General features: G+C 46.2%; 1 non-coding gene across 1 annotated transcript; it reads right to left on the bottom strand.

Annotated features, from left to right (window-relative positions):
• Positions 1-3,199: 3,199 nt before the first annotated feature.
• Trnap-agg lies at positions 3,200-3,271 on the bottom strand. The gene has a single exon. It is a non-coding gene; the product is annotated as a tRNA-Pro (tRNA).
• Positions 3,272-17,812: the final 14,541 nt, after the last annotated feature.

The following is a 17,812-nucleotide window of genomic DNA, read 5'->3' as shown; positions in this document are numbered from 1 at the left end:
AGCGGTTTCTCCATTATCATTTATTAAATAATGTAGCCAGCTGCATTTACAAGTGGCTAACATCTTCACTCATGGAATAAAGGTGTGAGAAACTGGAAATGTAGAAAGCCTGATTAGGCCATAACCAGTCGTGACTTAATCAGCCTTATTTTCGAAGGACCGCGGTTTAGTCTGACTGCGAGCTCCTCGACCTTGAACTGTCTTGGGTGCTGTACCAGTGTCTTTGTGTCCAGTGTTTTTTTTTCCATCTCTTGGTATATCCCACAGAAAAAGAAAAAAAACTATCGGGGAAGCCTTGGTGCCTGTATATTTTGTTTCATGCCAGCATGGCATATAGATGGTGTTCGATCGGATTGTTGCTAGCTTATGGATGTAGGAAGGACATTTAAACTGACTGCCTCAATGCTTTTTGCTGGGCTGTTCACCCATTTCAACGCTCATCTTGTGAGTCATGATAAATAATGAGTAGCACTGTGGGTACGACAGACTGAAGGAAGAAGCCTTCGTGACATAAAATTAATCTGCTACATTTTTAGTGAAATAAGTCGCACATGTCGCTGTTTTTCTAAATGAATCCGCAAAATCTTTATTCGAAACTGCGGAATTCAATCTCCATCCGTGAATTGAAGACTGAAATTTTTGAACTTTTCCCTTTCAGACTTAATTTTCGTATGAATTCCAAAAATTTGAATTTTTCTAACTTGATTTTTAAAGAAATTCTAAATCTTGAATTTTTCAAGATAGACTTGTAAAGAAATTCGAAATCCTTGAACCCAAATTTTAAGAAACCTTGACATCTTCTAAACTTACGAACACAAACCTCATTGAGGTTGGAAATTCTCAGCAAGTTTGCGACATCCCTAGTTGCAACGGTCTTGCCTATCTCCTTTGTTTTTCTGACTGCACGCTTGGTGCTGCATTACATCGGACCCGCTGTGTGAATTGGTGGCTAGTATCCTTCAAGAAAATGTTGAGCTTGTGCTTCTCAGGTGTGACCAGTGACTGTGATCATTATCTTTTGTTTTCTGCTTTTTTAGAACATAATTTATCCTGTGCCAGTCTTTTTTTTTTTTACTTTTAATAAATTTTCCTGAACTTGCTGGCAAAATGCAGTTTTCCCCGACCCTTTAGCAGTGGCAATCATCGACAGATAGTTTCATCAGCACGCAATGTTTCATCGACAGCTCAAATTAGCTTTTTGCTGTAATAAGCTGCATGAGACTGTCGCCGCAAAGCGGCGTGTACGGGTTGGTCAGGAGGGTTAACATTTTTTAATGAGCATCCGCAGACTGTTGCAGCGAAGCGGCGTGAACGCAGGTAGGGGGGTGGTTTAACGCACACCCCAGTGATACATGCTTGACGAAATGTCCATACAGTGTGCAATTCGCGTACCGAGTGTCGACGAAATGTGTATCTGTGAAACGTACATGTGTCCATGAAAAGTTGTACACGAAACGTAATTGCACGAAACGAGTTTTGAAGAAGTGGTAGGGACTCAAACTTTAGGCTCATGTTCGTGGAAGCAGTAAATACTGAGTAGACACAAGATGCCGCATAGAATGGTATCTTGACAAAGTTGAGTTTCTGCTTTAAGTTGGAAACAGGCTTGTAGCCAGGGGGGGGGGGGCCCATGGGGCCCGGGCCCCCACTGAAATCTTTCAGTTTGCTGGGACCTCCTCTCCCCCTTCCCCCTCATACAGCATTTTGTCATGGGCTGCCCCCCCCCCCTTCCCCCCCGAAACAAAATCCTGGCTACGTGCCTCGTTGCAAACCTGGGGATATAGTAACCTATGGGGAGATGGAAGAGGACCAGACCAAGTAAAAAGGTAAGCACTTCATTAGATGCCCAAATATAAAACAAACATATGGATGGTCATTTATTTGCTATGATTTTATGTGACGTCTAACTTTCCCATCAAAATATCAACCAAAGTGAAAAAAACTGGATTTAGCGAACTGCTGTATGGGCCACATAAAAGGGGTGGATATTGTTTGTCAAAGCAAACCCTGGGTTCTATGATGACAGCTGAAGACTCTCGGAAACCGTTTCCTTCTGTATGAATATAATTGCGACGACTTTTTCACACTGTCCTCGTTTATCTGCTTTCATGCTTCTCTCAATTTTGCATTTAAATTAGTTCGATAGTGATGGGTACAAAAGGCAAAGATGCTTAATGTCTGAATCAATGGAGCATGTGAATTGCAGACATGGTCGTACCAACCGGGGAGGCAAAGGAGGTGCTTGCCCCCCCAGTTCTCGGAGTGGGGGGGCAAGGCATGTGTTTTGCCCTCCCTGAAACAGCTGCCACTGGGCAGGGCAATCACTGGCTGGCGGCGCCCAAGGGATACCAAGGGCACCGTCCCCCAGCCCTGGGAGGCGGTGTCTGGTTTGACCCTGCAGTCAAAAACAAATTGGTACGCCACTGATTGCAGATGATGACGGCGTCATCAGAGGAACAAGCTTTCGCTCCAATGAGGAACGAAAGCTCATTCCTCATTCCTTCTCAATCCTGGAATGAGTTCCCTTTGCAAGTTCCAGTGGTTCGAAAGGAATGTGTTCCCGTTACGTTTCAAAACTTGTTTGCGTAATTTACTGAAATATTGTGGTGGATAATCCGTAGAACAAGGGGGCGGGGGGGGGGGCGTCGTTTGGATGTCTTGACCCCCCTTTTTAGGGCGTGGAAACGGGGGTTTAAGCATATAATACGCTGACCAACGCCCCCCCCCCCCCCCCCCTCAAAATACCTGCGTCCGCCCTTCGCCGTAGGTAGAAAGCAAGTGAAAATATCCACATTGAGCTAAATGTTGAGTCTTGCAAAATTTTATTGTGGCGATCATATGTTTGTTTCAGTTTTTCTGGTTTCGATGGTCTCTCCGACACTTCCCCATCCTTTTAGTAGACTGTACGGTAGAGAGAGCTTCGCTTTGCTAGAGGGAGCTCGTGCCATCACTTCGACGCATGGGTTGAGCACGCGGCCACTGCGTTGGGCCCTCTGTCCTTATTGTACGATATAGGAAAGCCTAAATGCCTAAAATTGCATATAACGTTTTTTTTTTTTTCTTCTTTCATTTTCTAACGACATCCCAGTCCAGTAAAGGAACATTGTTTCGTGCAACAATAGGATGCGGTTCATGCCTTCGATGTTTTAATTGTAAAATAAAAAAAATAAAAAAAAAGGAAGAAAAAACAAAAACAGCCGGGCTCGTCCGGGATTTGAACCCGGGACCTCTCGCACCCTAAGCGAGAATCATACCCCTAGACCAACGAGCCCGCCCTTTCCGCACGGCGCGAGACCGGCGAAACTTGCTTTTGACGAGTTATGCCTTTTTTCTGTGACATTGCACTTTCGTAAAAATTTCCACGTGTTCTCAACGGCAAGTATCGTGGCTCACACAGGATCTTTAAGAATGTCTTCGGCGAATGACGACGAACCAGTAGAATACGCGTCTTCAGCACGCTGCCATCGGCATCTGTAAGACTAGCAAAACGAAAAAAAAAAAAAAAAAACAGTGTGCACGATGACGTCCGGTGGCCGCACTCGCGCTGCAGCGCAGCGAACTAGAGCACTATATACACTAGCGCAATCCTTTGATCGTGGCCTGATCGTGGCCTCCGCGATCTGCTGCCGGCGGCGCGGCGCGCCGCCGGCAGCAGATCGCGGAGGCCACGCTTTGATCCGCGTGTTTTGCCGACATGGCCGACAGAGCAGCTCGGCGTGAGTCACGTGGTACTAGTGGTACTCAGGAGATCAACCCAACACGGCTGATTAAAAAAATAAACGCCGAGTTCACACTTTTCGAAACTAGTCTGTCGTGAAGTTGGTAAAGCACTAAACACTTTATCAAAATTTTCATAATATCGGATGCGTGGATGCTTGTGAAAATTTTGAGAAGGCAATTTCCCAGGCAATGGCGTTTGAAGCAGACGATTTTTGTGCGCAGCGGAGAGGAACTTTCTGGGTTGGCCGGAGCGGGTCACGTGGATGGTGCGACGTCGCTGTGACGTCACCGCGTCGTCTGCTGCATGGTGCGGTTCAGGCAATTAAAAAAAGAAAAAGAAAATTACGTCCTTACATGGCATGCAGCTTAGCGCATGCCAACTTGTCATCACGTATCCTCCTTGGAGAAGCGCAAAGACTCTTTGCGTACGCACGCTATTTCCGAGAAATAGCGCACGCTAAAATTGCGCACGCAAAGCGCAAAACCTGGTTTGCGTTCTAAGCATGCGCAGTGGCGACGACGTTATTCTTTGCGTACGCAAAGCTTTAGCGTGCGCTATTCTAAAACTCCCTAATGATTTTCTCACGTTCCCCATGCGTTTCTGATTGGAGTTGGAACCCCCGGGGCGTTCGCCGCTAAATGCCAAGAGATGGCGTTCTAGATTGCGCTACTTTGGCCAGTAAGTTTGGCGACGAAGGCGCCGGAGAGGAGAAAAGTGAAGGAAAGGGAGGGGAGTGCCGAAGGAGAGAGAGAAAAAGAATGTAGCAAAAAGTATTTGGTAGCAAAGAGGAGACGACCGCCATATTGACGCAACGCGCTGTCGGCGCGGAGCACTGTTGAGGCTACGCGCGTCGTCTGCTACGGGCATATTTCTTTTTCGCTTGAATCAAAGTTTGCTTTCAAACGTGGAGAAACTTCATTCGTTAGCTTTTTAAGCCACCGAGGAATAACACTTAATATTTTTTTCGCTGTGGCTAGTCCGGACAAAGCACTGAAACCCCCCCCCCCCCCCCCCCGCCCTCCACTCTCTGTCTCCCGCACTTTTTTTTTTTTTTTTTTTTTTTGCAAAGAGCGAACAACGAACGTCGTCTGCTCGTTCGTTGGCGGCAGTTGGCGTCGCGACCGCTTGCGCCATCTCTTGTCTCCCGTGCGAAACGGCGCCGCGTTGTTTGCAGACCGGTGGCGTCGCTGCGTTTCCATATGAGCTAAGCCTTTTTCTTTCTTTACTTTTTCCTCAGGTAAGTTCGCTCTTTGCAAATTTTACAAAAAAAAAAAATGCACCATCTGTGGGCAACGCTGCACAAAGTCGTAGCGCGAGTCTCCTTGAATCACCCGGTATATCAATATGTCAAAGGAGCTTTCGAGGAACACTCCTTGGATATAGTATATCAGCAATACCACCTAGAACACAAGGCCTGCGCGTTTCCTCCTCTAAACGTCATCACTAGTAGATCCACTCAGCGCCTCCTAGCTAGCCCGGATGAGCAACATCGTCTGCTACATCGTCTGCTCCGTCGCTTGCTTCAGTGGTTTGTGTAACAGATAATGAAACAGATGCTCACGCCGAGTGTCTCTTGCAAATAGCATACGATGAAGTTAGACGTTCACGTGGAGCGTCAAATGCATGAGCGAAATTGCCTTACTGCTGCGCGAAGGGCTGAAAAGCCCTTCGTTGGACGCTGGACGCTGACACTGGACGCCATTTTCGAGGGCGCTGTTTATAACTCGGGTAGCTGCTTTGAAGCGTTCTACCGCAGAACGAGCGCGCGCGCTAGAAATTCGCGTCTCAAAGCCAGGAGCGCGTGCTAGCTCGCGCTCCTGGCCGAGGGAGCGTTCGCGTGCACGTCGCAAATGCACTGGAAGCTCGCTACCAGCTCGCGCTCAGTAGTCACGCACACAGCTGTGGCCGCAAGTGAATGCGTCGTAGTTGCGACGCGGCCCCTACTCTCGTCAAGCTTCGGGCTGTTTGCCGCTTGGGGCGGGTCGGGGACCTACTAACGAAACGTCATGCGCAGGCCTTGTCTTCTAGGTGGTATTGATATCAGAGGCACAATGTACAAACTGCATGGAAGTAGAGTACTTCAAAAAGCCACCATCGTCGAAGTCAGGGTGTAAGATAGACAGGTGGGGGAACGAGAGCCAAATGAGCGACCGGATTGTGTCCCCCTCGGGTTTCTCTTTTTCTGTGGCGCCATCTATGTGGAGCACCGCGAACTGTCACTCCGGGTGGGCGACCGGTGGCGACCGACTAAACTGACGGAGATGGTTTCTTGTGGATTTTCATTGGAGGGCTGTCGTGCTCTCGGTTTATTTTGCGCACTCTCCCATAGAGTTCCACGCAAATCCGATTCCGATTTTTTTCCTCTTGCCGCTGCGCCATCTGTCGCAAATCGGGGGTACCCGCAAGCAGACGAGTACACAATCCGGTCACGGCGCTGCGGTAGGCTTCTATGGGCCGTTTCCCCACCTGTCTATCTTACACCCTGGTCGAAGTCCTCTGGAGAGCCTAGATTGAAGAGAGGGTTCATCGCAAGCCGCATTTGCAATTTAATGACGGAGTCCTCCGACGTGGATTGGTCGCAAGTGCGCATGCGCTGCGTTTTCGCGTGGCAAGTAAAGGTAGAAAGATGCTGGGCGGAGACGTTAGCAGACGACCAACGCTTTTGCTGCCTCCTCGCAGCAAACACGGCTCAGAAACCTCGTGACCCCAATCGAGCAGTTGGACACCGCTAGAGAGCCTAGATTTCAGAAAGGGTACCGTTTGCAATTAAAAGGCGGCCTGCTCCTGCGCAGATTGGTCGTATGTGCGCCTGCGTTGCATTGTCGCGGGCTGAGGAGGAAGCGGACAGAGAGAGACGGACACGCTTGCGGTTCGCTTTTGACTCCACCTTCACGTGACCCCGAAATTTGGGCTCTCTACAGCCGGGGCCCGCGTTCAAAAATGGGCGCGCTCAGTGAGTGCCTACCAAAACCAGTGCAACTACTCTTCTATTTATTTATTTATTAATTAATACCCTTCAGGGCCCGAAGGCATTGTAGAAGGGGGGGGGGGGGGGGGTAGGCATAGCAACAATATACAAACAAAACAAATATACCTAACTACTTCGTTTCAGCTTCGGTCCGAGCACGGCCGATGATATGAGCCGAAGGGCCAACCAAACGGCGAAAGCGGCACTGGTGCCGTCGGTATGTGGAAAAGGTCCATTGAGATTCGCACGAGAATAGTTTCCTAAATTCACGTTGAGCAGGGGTAAAAAAAGGATTACAATTAAGGAAAGCAACAAGATGAGAGTAAATCCTGTGTTCCAGAAGTTTGCAGGGGATGCTCGTTAATGAAATCGGACGATAATTACTAAGGCTAGATTTATTGCCACTTTATTGCTTTGAAGACGACGTTGTAGTATGCGTCCTTCATTTACTAACATCAGAGCCAGCACGGGCACAGGGTGCTATCATGTTTTTACGTCGCCTCACAAAATCACCGTCGAACAGAAAGTGCCGCGAACAAGAGCGAAAGCACCTTTCCAGCGCTTGTCGCCCACGGTGGTATAAATGCATAGTCATTTGGCTGTGGACGAATGCGTGGCTCCTGATATTCCGTGGAGAAATGGTCCCGGACAAAATGACCCCCTTCAAGATGGCCCTTATTAACCTTGGACAGTTTGCGCCACTTTTACTATGTGTAGTAAATTTCAACTCTGCAGATTTATTCAACATTCAACCTATATATATATATATATATATATATATATATCAGATTTGCGTGCTTATGTTTTGAGTCGTTCTCTCCAAGGGTCCTTAATCGCTACGACAGGTTGATGTTACCAGTGCAGTCGGTAACTATAGCGATAGATTCCACGACTGCAGTGCTCTACATATTTATGCGTCATTGTTTCTTGTACAAATAAAAATATTAAATATATATAGCCGATGTTCAGCAGACGAAGAGTAATCCACGAAGCACTGCTATTCCCCAAAACTTTTTTTTTTTTTTGCACGCGCGGCGGTTTTGGGGAGGGGGAGGGGATTGCCATATTAACATTTTGCACCTCTCATAAATACTTGTATATTTCAGGGACTCAAACCGTAACCGTAACCGAAACCGAAAACCGTTTAGGAACGAAATTTTTTCTGTAACCGTAACCGGAACGAAACCGTTATTTGATATTTATAAAAACCGTAACCGTAACCGGAACCGTAAATTATTCACCGGTAACCGGTTTTAACCAATATTAACCGAAAAATAAACTATTAGTTTTTCTGAAGTATGACCTGGAGGAGGGATCTTAAATTGTTGTGGCCATTTGACAGAGTTACTGTGAGCGAGTGGTGCATCTGGTTACATATTTCCATTCAATCTGACTTTAGGAATAAGAATACTCAGATTGAATCAGTGGTCGAGCTTATAATTAAAAAAATTCTATATTTCTAAATCTGCCACACTCCTACATCGCTACATGTATTCAGTACGTGTCGCTTTCAGTGTATTAACTAATAAGTTCGAATTTTCAGATGTCCATCCAACTCGGTTCTATCAAAACCACCGAAGTTCCTGACATGCAGTAGCCAGTATAAAGAAACGAGGTAAATTGGCCATCATGCAGAGCTGGCGGAAAAGAAAACCTGGGCCCGTTTGCTCGAAGCGCTAACCGCGGCTAAAGTTAGCAGCAGTACCTAGGAGAGGGAGTTTGAAATCACGTGACTGGGGGCTGGGATGCCGGGAAGCATGGCGGCGCCCCGGTGCGTGAGCGCCGCTCGCTTTGTAACTAATATGTCGTTGTAGCTGCACTATCGGGCGCGTTAGTCAGCAACGAATGGTGCAGGAGGCTTTCGCTTTGCCTTACCTCGCTTAAATCGCAAAGCACGAGCAATGACTTCGCGGCATTTGTTGCATAGTCTTTCGATTCTGGCCTTTCTAAGCCTAAATGAACGCGATAATTGTCGGCATGGCAACGTCTTTGGAAACCGGATTGCCTTGACTCAATCGACCGGATATTAATAGTGCACAAAAGAAGACCAGCGTCCCGCCCCAACAGACCTTTTTCTAAATTACCCAAGCATCGAGAAGAACGCTGGAAGTGTAATTCTATGGTCCGCGCTCGCTGTCCTTCCTCTTATAAAAGATTCGAAGTAAATAATCATTATAAGACTTGGACGAACACGCGTGCAAGGCAAAATTTGTTTTAGATTTTTTCCTTTAGAACGATAGGCCCTGTAGCTCACAAGTTTTGAGCAGCGCTACAGGCGAGCAAAATAGAATATTTGGCTCGCGTTTCGAACATACATCAATACGCTTCCCCACTAGAGTTTTTTCTACTCAGTTGCATTCTAAGTTCCAGCGTAGCAGAGGCTACAAGAGCGAGCTGCGAGCTTTCCGCGTCCCTGCCAAGCACGCGCGCTCGTGCAGTGCGAGCATCGTTCAGGATGACGCGCTTTTCCGAGTAGCTTCGGCTTCACTATCACGTAAAGTGAAATATACGTGCTCGCGGAAGCTGTGAAAGAAAGCAAATATGAAAGGAATGTTTAATGGAACGCTGCGGCCGCAAGCCGCATAATTCTGTTCTTTTTTTTAAACTTTTTTTAGACGCTTTGTTACCGCACATCTACAGATGCTGACAGCGGCTTGTATTCGAACGTGGCACGTGCAAAATCGAACGTTACAGCGCCACACGGATGATGCAGCCAGCAAAACTTGGTCGCGTCTTGCGTAAGTCTTCCGGACGCGCTCGCGCCCCCTGCCCAGAGCAACGGGTATATTACTACTGCATACGCCAGCACGCGCAATGCCTGCAACTACACTCGTAGCATGCACCTCGGTGCTTGGGAAATTTGTGTGCTATCAATACAAGGCCGATTGAGTCAAGGCAATCCACTTTCCAAAGACGTTTCCATGCATGCCGACAATTATCGTGTTCATTTAGGCTTAAGAATGGCCAGAATCGAAATACTATCTAAAAGAAGCGGCGAGGTCATTGCTCATGCTTTGCGATTTAAGTGAGGTAAGGCAAAGCGAAAGCCTCCTGCACCATTAGTTACTGACTAACGCGCGCGATATTGCAGCTACAACGACATATTAGTTCCGAAGCGAGCGGTGTTTTCCCGCATCCCTACCGATCCCTGTCACATGATCTCAGAATCCCTCTCCTAGGTACTGCGGCTAACTTTAGCCGCGGTTAGCGCTTCGAGCAAACGGGCCCTAAAGCCCCTGTATCCTGGGAAAAGTGGCGCCTTCATTGTTGTGGAAACGCGCGATACACGTTCAGCGCGCCACTTCTGGAGAGAACATGGCGTCTGAAATCTAGCTCAGTGCTGCGCTGTGCCGCCTTGACCTTCCCAAGGGATGCACGTTGCACGTGCCTCGTGCATCGACGCACTTTGCGCTACTTTTGAAACACGAAGGGGCTTTAATGGGCCCTGCTGTTCATTAATAATGTTTATGTTGTTCATTTAGTGTGAAACGTGTCGCGAGTTACGATTTTGAAACAACACAGAAAGAAAAACAAAAGTCAGGGGTTTGACATTGGCGTTTTGTATTATATATACAATATATATATATATATATATATATATGCTCGGGCTGAGAGTGGTGGAAGGAGCGAGGAAACGTCAGAAGGGTGTCCGAGTTTTTTTCTTTTCCTTCCCGCGCCGAGACCCTTCTTCAAACCGAGTGGCACCCGCCGCCTAAAGCCCCTTCATGTTTCAAAAGTAGCGCAATGTTCGTCGATGCACAAGGCACGTGCAACGTGCAGCCCTTGGGAAGATCTTGGCGGCACAGCGCAACACTTAGCTATTTCAGACGGCATGAATTTCCCAGAAGTAGCGCGTCGCACGTGCCTCGAGCATTTAACAACAATGAACGGCGCCACTTTTCCCAGGATAGAGCTAGGGGCTTTACCGTCGCCGGCACTGCCACGCCTCTCAGCTTCTCAACATGACAAAAGAAAAAGCCAAGGAGAAGGATGCCTCCTCGTCAAACGCGCCAACGCGCCACCCTCGTCCAACAGACATGGGATGCAATTTCTGCCTCCTTCGCCTGAACCTTGGGAGCTGCCCTGCTTCCAATCGTCGATGGCCTGGCCAATCTAGCCCCACACGGCCAGCAGTCTCAACAGTCTCTCTCGCAAAACTGTGAACGCGAGCTATTCGAACGTCGGCACGGTAAGCTCGAACATCTACAGACGCGCCGAGAGATCGCTTCCAGCATCGCCGGAGGCCTCCCCCTGCCACCGCCGGAGGTATGGCTTCTACGAGAATCATTTCTACCAGAGCCACCAGCGCAATCCAACTACCTCTGATAGAGCCCCCACCACCCATGCCGGAGCGAGGGTCCGTCATGCCTACGACATTCTGAGCGACCTCGCCCAGGACACCATAAGTTTCTCCACGAGAGATGTCCATGAGATCAGGCATCTCCCCCGCCATCGGTTCTACTGGGATGACATGCTCCCGAACACCAGCACCTCATTTTCGATAAACTGGAACTCTTCCACGTCGTCGCGAGAGGGAACTGTAGGACGGCAGTCCTATCCCAGACGTCGAGGATTCGAGTCTGAGGTTTTCAGAGAGCTCCCCGACCAGCTACCCAACCAGCCTCGACGCGGACGCCACACGCCTCGTGCTCCCGCGCACACCAGCTACCGCCCAGACACCAAGTCGAAGAGGCCCCCTAATCGTGAGTCCGGCAGCTACGCTGAGTCTTCGAAACCCACCAGTGCCGTCATCGACGGCATAGTCGTCTCCTCGACGCTCCTGTGCGTTTTTCCTGTCGAGGACATTCTCGCCCATGCTCTTTGCGAGGCTGGCGTCTCGGCCGACCGTGCTCGAGCTTGATCTTGGATCGAAGAAAACGACCCAATGGATCCCGACTCGACAACCACCGCCACCGAGCGAATCCTGGAGTGGCTCAGCAGGACCGACAGTCATTGAGCCCCACGCCGATGACGGCTCCTTCGACGCGTACGATGGCAAGGAGGAAAACCACACCAACACAAAGGAACACACTACAGACAAACAAAGCGTCGTCGAAGACTCTCAGTCGGACCTGGGTAGCACTGCCTACAAGTCAAAAGCGACGGGACCTACACCGCCAGTCCACTCGACCCAGCAGGCACCTGAAGTCGACTGGGCAGTGTTTAGTGAGGCAAGTAGTTTTCACGGGCCGCCCGACTACGGCGGACTTTCCATTCGCTGCACGAAGGCTTCTTGCCTCACGGCCCGCCCAGCCCAGCTCTCAATTTTATTACTTCATTCCACTTAGCAGTATTTTACTAGTAGATGGCTGTAGTTCTGTTCCTTCCTTCAGTGAAGCGAAGACTCGCCTGCATGTATGAGGTTGAAATCAACTGTAGCGACGAGAAAGTGTGAATGATTCTTCCAGCATCAAGTGGGAACTTTCTTAGGGTAATTGTTTATAAATGGTGCCAAACAACAGAGTAGCGGTGTTTATTTTAATTTTTATTATACAGAACGCGATGATCCCCGAGTACTAGAAGTAACATGTATGCTCGGGCATCAAACTAAATAATATAAGTAGATGTAGTGAACAAGAGTTGGAGCTAGGAACGTGTGCAACTTCTGACCAATTAGAAGTATTAAAACGTTTCCAGGTTCCTTGTATTTCACGTTATTGGATATCTGAGACTACTTTAAACAGTGTTTTTCTAAAATGGCTGTCTAGCATTTCAATTAAACAAATTATTGGAAAAACCGAAATAAACCGGTTTTTATGAACGTGTAACCGGTAACCGAAACCGTAAAAATTAAAACCGTAAAAAACCGAAACGAAACCGTTATCAACAGGAAGCGGTAACCGTAACCGTAACCGAAACGTTATATTTTTTGGTTTGAGTCCCTGGTATATTTAGAACATGTTCGTATTAGTTCTGCAAAATTGCCGCTCCCGTGTACACCGACGCACTGAGGCCAAACATCCTTTAAAACCGCCTATGGTCGTAGGATCGATGGTTGGTATGGCGCGCGATATAGAAGCTTAGACACTACGTGTGACCTCACAGTGAAGCTAAAAAGGAATGTCACGAGCTGTTAGCCATGGGGGTGCGGCTCCCGAAGAAAGATTTTGCGTGTTTTCGGTATCGATGTTCCAGGTAACTTGAGCCAAGATTTAACAATAATTTAGTACATTTTAGGAAGATAAAACCAAACGAATAAATTTGTTCATCGTTTTAAGCAAGTCAGGCTTCTTTTTATTTTTTTTTGTATTTTTCCTAATTAATTAATTAATTAAGATTAAATTGTGAACTTTTGAAACATTCTATTTAGAGCCTAAGTTCCAATGATAAAGTTGTACAGCGTCCTCAGAAGCATCTAATTCGGTGTTTTTTTTTTTTGTTTTTTTTTTATCAAGAAACCTCTAACACAGTTTATTTTTCCGGACCTAAAAAAAAAAAAACAAAAAAAAAAAACGCAAATTAGGCAAAAAGCACGTGGCTTCGCCCTCGCGCGCCTTAACCCTTAATTGATACTTTTACAAGTAACGACAACCAATACCAATGACAAAGCACATTCCGCTGGAACAAAATGGCGGCATGCAGTTCAAACCTCTGCTGTGCGCCGCCATTCGCTTCCTAAAACCTGCACCGTCACGCAGTCGGCGCTTCAAAAAATGTCACTACTTGTGGGAAGCTCTTATCTAGGCACTTTAGAGCGCCTTTTATTGTAGCGCTTTCAACCGTGGCTTGGACGAACTAGGCCCGCATGCCGGGCTGGGCCATCATGGACAGGGCGATGTCATGAGCCGAAGTGCCGATCGAACATCTCAAGAAGTGCAACGTCATGGCGTGGTCTCTAAGCTTGATAGGACGAGCCGGCGGAGGAACACGCGAGAAAGACGAAGAACACCGGCTGGTCCTATCACCTGCAGAGAGCACTCCATTATCCATGACGTTGTGCCTTTTTGCGCTGTTTGATCCCTTCAGCTCACAACATCGACCGCGCTCGGACCTAAAGTGAAACGAAGTATTGGGAAGGAGATCAGTGATGTTCCATACATGTCCAAGAATTCCCTTTCTTAGATAGAAAAATTCCCTTTTTGAGGTACTTTTTCCCTGCAAAATTTTGAAATATCCTTGCATATTTCCCTGCATTTGATGCCTTTATTTTCACATCAGCTGATTTCTGTGGTCATGCAGGCCACTATGCGCGCATTTTACCACAAAAGCTGCATGAAATCGCATGTTTTAAGAGAAGAAAATGTTACTGTAGTACCAAGAAACCCGGTATAACTTTTCGCTATGTGGGTTACGGAACTGGGATTTCAGGTTTCCAGAAACAATTAAAGTTAGATTTCCAGTATTATGAGTGAAAATTTATACTGGCTTTTTGGTGGTGGTCAGTTTATATTTTTATTAACTAAATAATATAGCATTTAGCAGTGTTTGGTAAAGTACATCTAAAAAATACTTGGTGTGAAGCACAAAGCAAATGAGAGGTTATGTACTTCAAGTAAATTACTAAGTACATCGGGTGCAATTTACTTCAGGTAAAGTACTATAAATATCATGTACTTCCAAAGTAAATTACAAGTAGTTTTTAACATAATCTTTCATGGGGGTAATCGAGGGTGCATCAGTTATTCTCCAAAATAGAGTGGCCACGGAGTACCCATCTCACTCTCGCTGACAAACTATTTAACACCGTCAACCTATAAGGCACTTATTTGCATCGGTCATAGCCGCCATTACTTCACTCAAAGAAATTACCAAATGACATCTTGAAAAACATAGAGTGTTTTTACATAACAATACACTTTTCTTTTTCTCAAATTTGGATATTGTATTGAAACCGGAAGTTGTACTTTTCCTCAGAAAGTACCGGAAAAAAATTACTTCAAATAATGTAGAAGTACATACGCGGAGAATGTACTTCACGTTAAGTAGAAATTTCCTAAACCTACTTGTTGTTCAGACACCCTTTTTCCTGCACCACCAACTTTCTTTCTCTTCTTAAAACTTTTGGACCACTCGACTTTTTAGTGTGTCTAGCACCCTCTAAAGCTTCTTCCAGATTCCCTCGTTAATCCTTTAAATTCCCTGCAAACGTGTTAAAATTCCCATTTCCCTTTTCACCAAAATTGAGACCGGAAATTCCCTGAAAAAGGGAAAATTCCTTTCACGGAACGTCACTGAAGGAGATCCAACCGTCGTGCCCTAGTGGCTAAATCGAGAACTACACCGATGGGGACGACAGAAACGCAGACGATTCTGTTTGTGTTTTTTACGCAGCGCTTTACGCAATGCAAGCATGACGCAGCGCTTTACGCAATGCAAGCAATGTGGCATTAAGCAATGCAAGAATGACGCTTTGCATTGCGTAATGCCACAGCGCAGACTTCATTTTGAGGCCTAAACAAATGTTTCGCCTCGCCATTCGCTGGCCTGATTTTGTAGATCGCAGAGATTGGCTCTTTGCGTGTTTTTCGGGTAAGTAGACGCGCAGGCATTTCTTAGAGTGTGCTGTGTTGGCAACCATTGCATAGCGAGTTTGATTACCATAGACAGTCACCTAGCTGTTTAGATGTGTTTGAAAACACCAGACACGACTGCAAAAAGGGTGCACAAATAGAAGCCATTTTTCTTGTTTTAAAAATGATATTTGTAAAAGTCGCTTTCTAGACACACGATGATTGATGAGGGACATAGGTGAACATCTAATGAATTTTAGGTACAAAATCAAAGGTAAAGCAAATAGTATTCCAGTACAATAACGCTAAATAGAATGATCTTGAGTACCAAATTGGATGTTTTCTTCAAGGCCTGTAGGCTGAAAAAAAAAATTGTAAAAACAAATCTTTTGTCATTTAATTTTGCGTATGGGTGGCATTTTACGTGTAGAGTTTTATTGTGAAAAATAGGCAAGTGGGCGATAAACGTACAACACGTTAACGTGACAAGGCCGGTAAGGTTGCTGTATTTTATATTGAGCACACATTTCACACCATTGCGGCTCAAATAGAGGACATACAACCAAAATATTACCTTTCTAGATTGCCTTTTCTTGTAGTCGACTATTATATCTAAAGTTATTTAAAAAAATAAAAATTGACAGAAATAGGGTTTTTGAGAAAATCGATTTCAAACTTTCAATATTTGTTATTTCTCACAAAGTTTACGTGAAGGTGGCGGATCGGCCAGTCCACAGATCATAATGTTATTATTGCATCTATAATGGGCTTGCTTTGGGCTTTGTATAGATCTAAAGAAAGAAAATTTACCTTAAGTACAAACAAAGTAAGGACTTGTCAAAGTTGACCGAAAATCGACCTGAATGACGAGTTTGATATTATTTGTAGGAAAAAAAAAATCCTAAAAATATTTCAATGCATCAAGGTATCTTTATAGTACCTATTAAATGAGTGGGAAAAGTTTGGATATTTGAGAAAAAAAGAGTAGCGGCGGCAGAGGGTGTCAAACATGCGTCCTGCGACGGCGGGCAAAAATACTAGTTTCTGCCACTGCGGCTTCTACGCTTCGGAACTGGAGAACAAGAAATCTGGGCAAAATGCGGTTTGCGCCATTCTTCATTTGAGAAGTGCCCCCCAAACATATCATTTGTTTGTCAGAATTAAAAACTAGACCCTTTTAGCCTGTCCGATTTGAGATAAAACCACCCATAAATGCGTTATCCAGCTTTGGAAATGTGCGTTTCCCCTTAGCACGCGGCTACGCTGCGGTGAAGCGAGATACACAAAATCGCCAGGAGAACGCTGCAGATGTCGGTTCTCTGCAAACCACTCGTGCCCGGTGAGAAGCACACTCAACGGGGCTAACTAATCCGCCCGAACTAGCGAGGAAGACTGTCAAACATTCGCGTACTGTCAGTGACCGATACTCATCTCATATCGAATAGTTCTTGATTCGAGGTGATAATCGAATGTTTTGAAGCTTTGCACTGTAAGTACTGTAAAATCCGCCAGTGGCGCTACGCATGAGTTAATTAGTTTGTGCAGCAATTTATGATCCCTCGAATTTTCTACAGTGTGCACAGAAACTTATGGCACGGCCCCCTGAGCCCCTCCAGGAAATTTGCAACACTTCCAGTTTGATCACCCTGGATAAACCCGAATTACCGTTTAGTTCGATGTTGGTGCACTGTTTAGTTGTGCAACACTATCGATAGTACTATCGATAGTATCGATAGTCGCCAGAAATTTGACTATCGATAATAACAAAAACAATCGATAGTACTATCAATAGTCGACTATCGGAAAATGATCGTTAATCGACTATCGGAAAACTATCGATAGTCGACTATCGTAAACCTATCTATAGTACTGTCGACAGTTTACTATCGATAGTTTTGCGGCACTAGTAGTTTGCGTCGCTCCCTCTTTTCTTTTTCTCGCTTAATTTTTTTCAAATGGGACACCAACTAGCCCAAGCACTTACCATCCCTACTTTGGCTCAGCTTTCGGTGATGACGAAGACGGGAGTTTGGGCGAAGAGAAGAGGAAGGGAGGCGAGTGTCCGTGCGGCAACTGCGTTCGGTCTAGTGGTGCAAAACTATCGATAGTACTATCGATAGTCGACTATCGAAAAAACTATCGATAGTACTATCGATAGTCGTCTATCGATAGTTCTTAGGACACTAACGAGAGATTTTCCAAAACTATCGATAGTACCGATAGTCAATTTATCGATAGTTTTGCATCACTAGCAATGTTGCTCACATTTTTTTTAATGATATGTGCGATGAAGTCGGCGGGTAAGCATATTGGCGCAATTTGGCACAAATAGCGAAGCAGTCACATCACTAATGCCATCATCGTCGTCATCGTATTTCATTTGTTCTGTTTTGATTTTGCTTTCCGTAGTAGCGAGCGTGATGCATGTTGTTACCAACCAGCTCGAGAAATCCCTAAGTATTTTTCTTGCTTTGAATAGTGCCGGCCAGATGTGCCCATGGGGGTCCGGATGGGGGGTGCAAGGAGGTAGAAAGGGGGGAGGGGGGCTCTTTTTTGGGATTCCTGTGGCATTGATAACGAGATGTTTTAGTGGCGTACTCGTAGCCCGCGGTCGGGCAACTGCTACTACATCATACAAAAGACAGTCACTGCCACAGGCGTATTTCTTCCTTG

This window comes from Ixodes scapularis, unplaced genomic scaffold (genome assembly GCF_016920785.2).
Source record: "Ixodes scapularis isolate PalLabHiFi unplaced genomic scaffold, ASM1692078v2 PGA_scaffold9__187_contigs__length_104089568, whole genome shotgun sequence".
Classification (NCBI taxonomy): Eukaryota; Metazoa; Arthropoda; class Arachnida; order Ixodida; family Ixodidae; genus Ixodes; species Ixodes scapularis.
The sequence above is the reverse complement of the archived record's forward strand: the minus strand, read 5'-3'. Positions and strand labels throughout refer to the sequence as shown.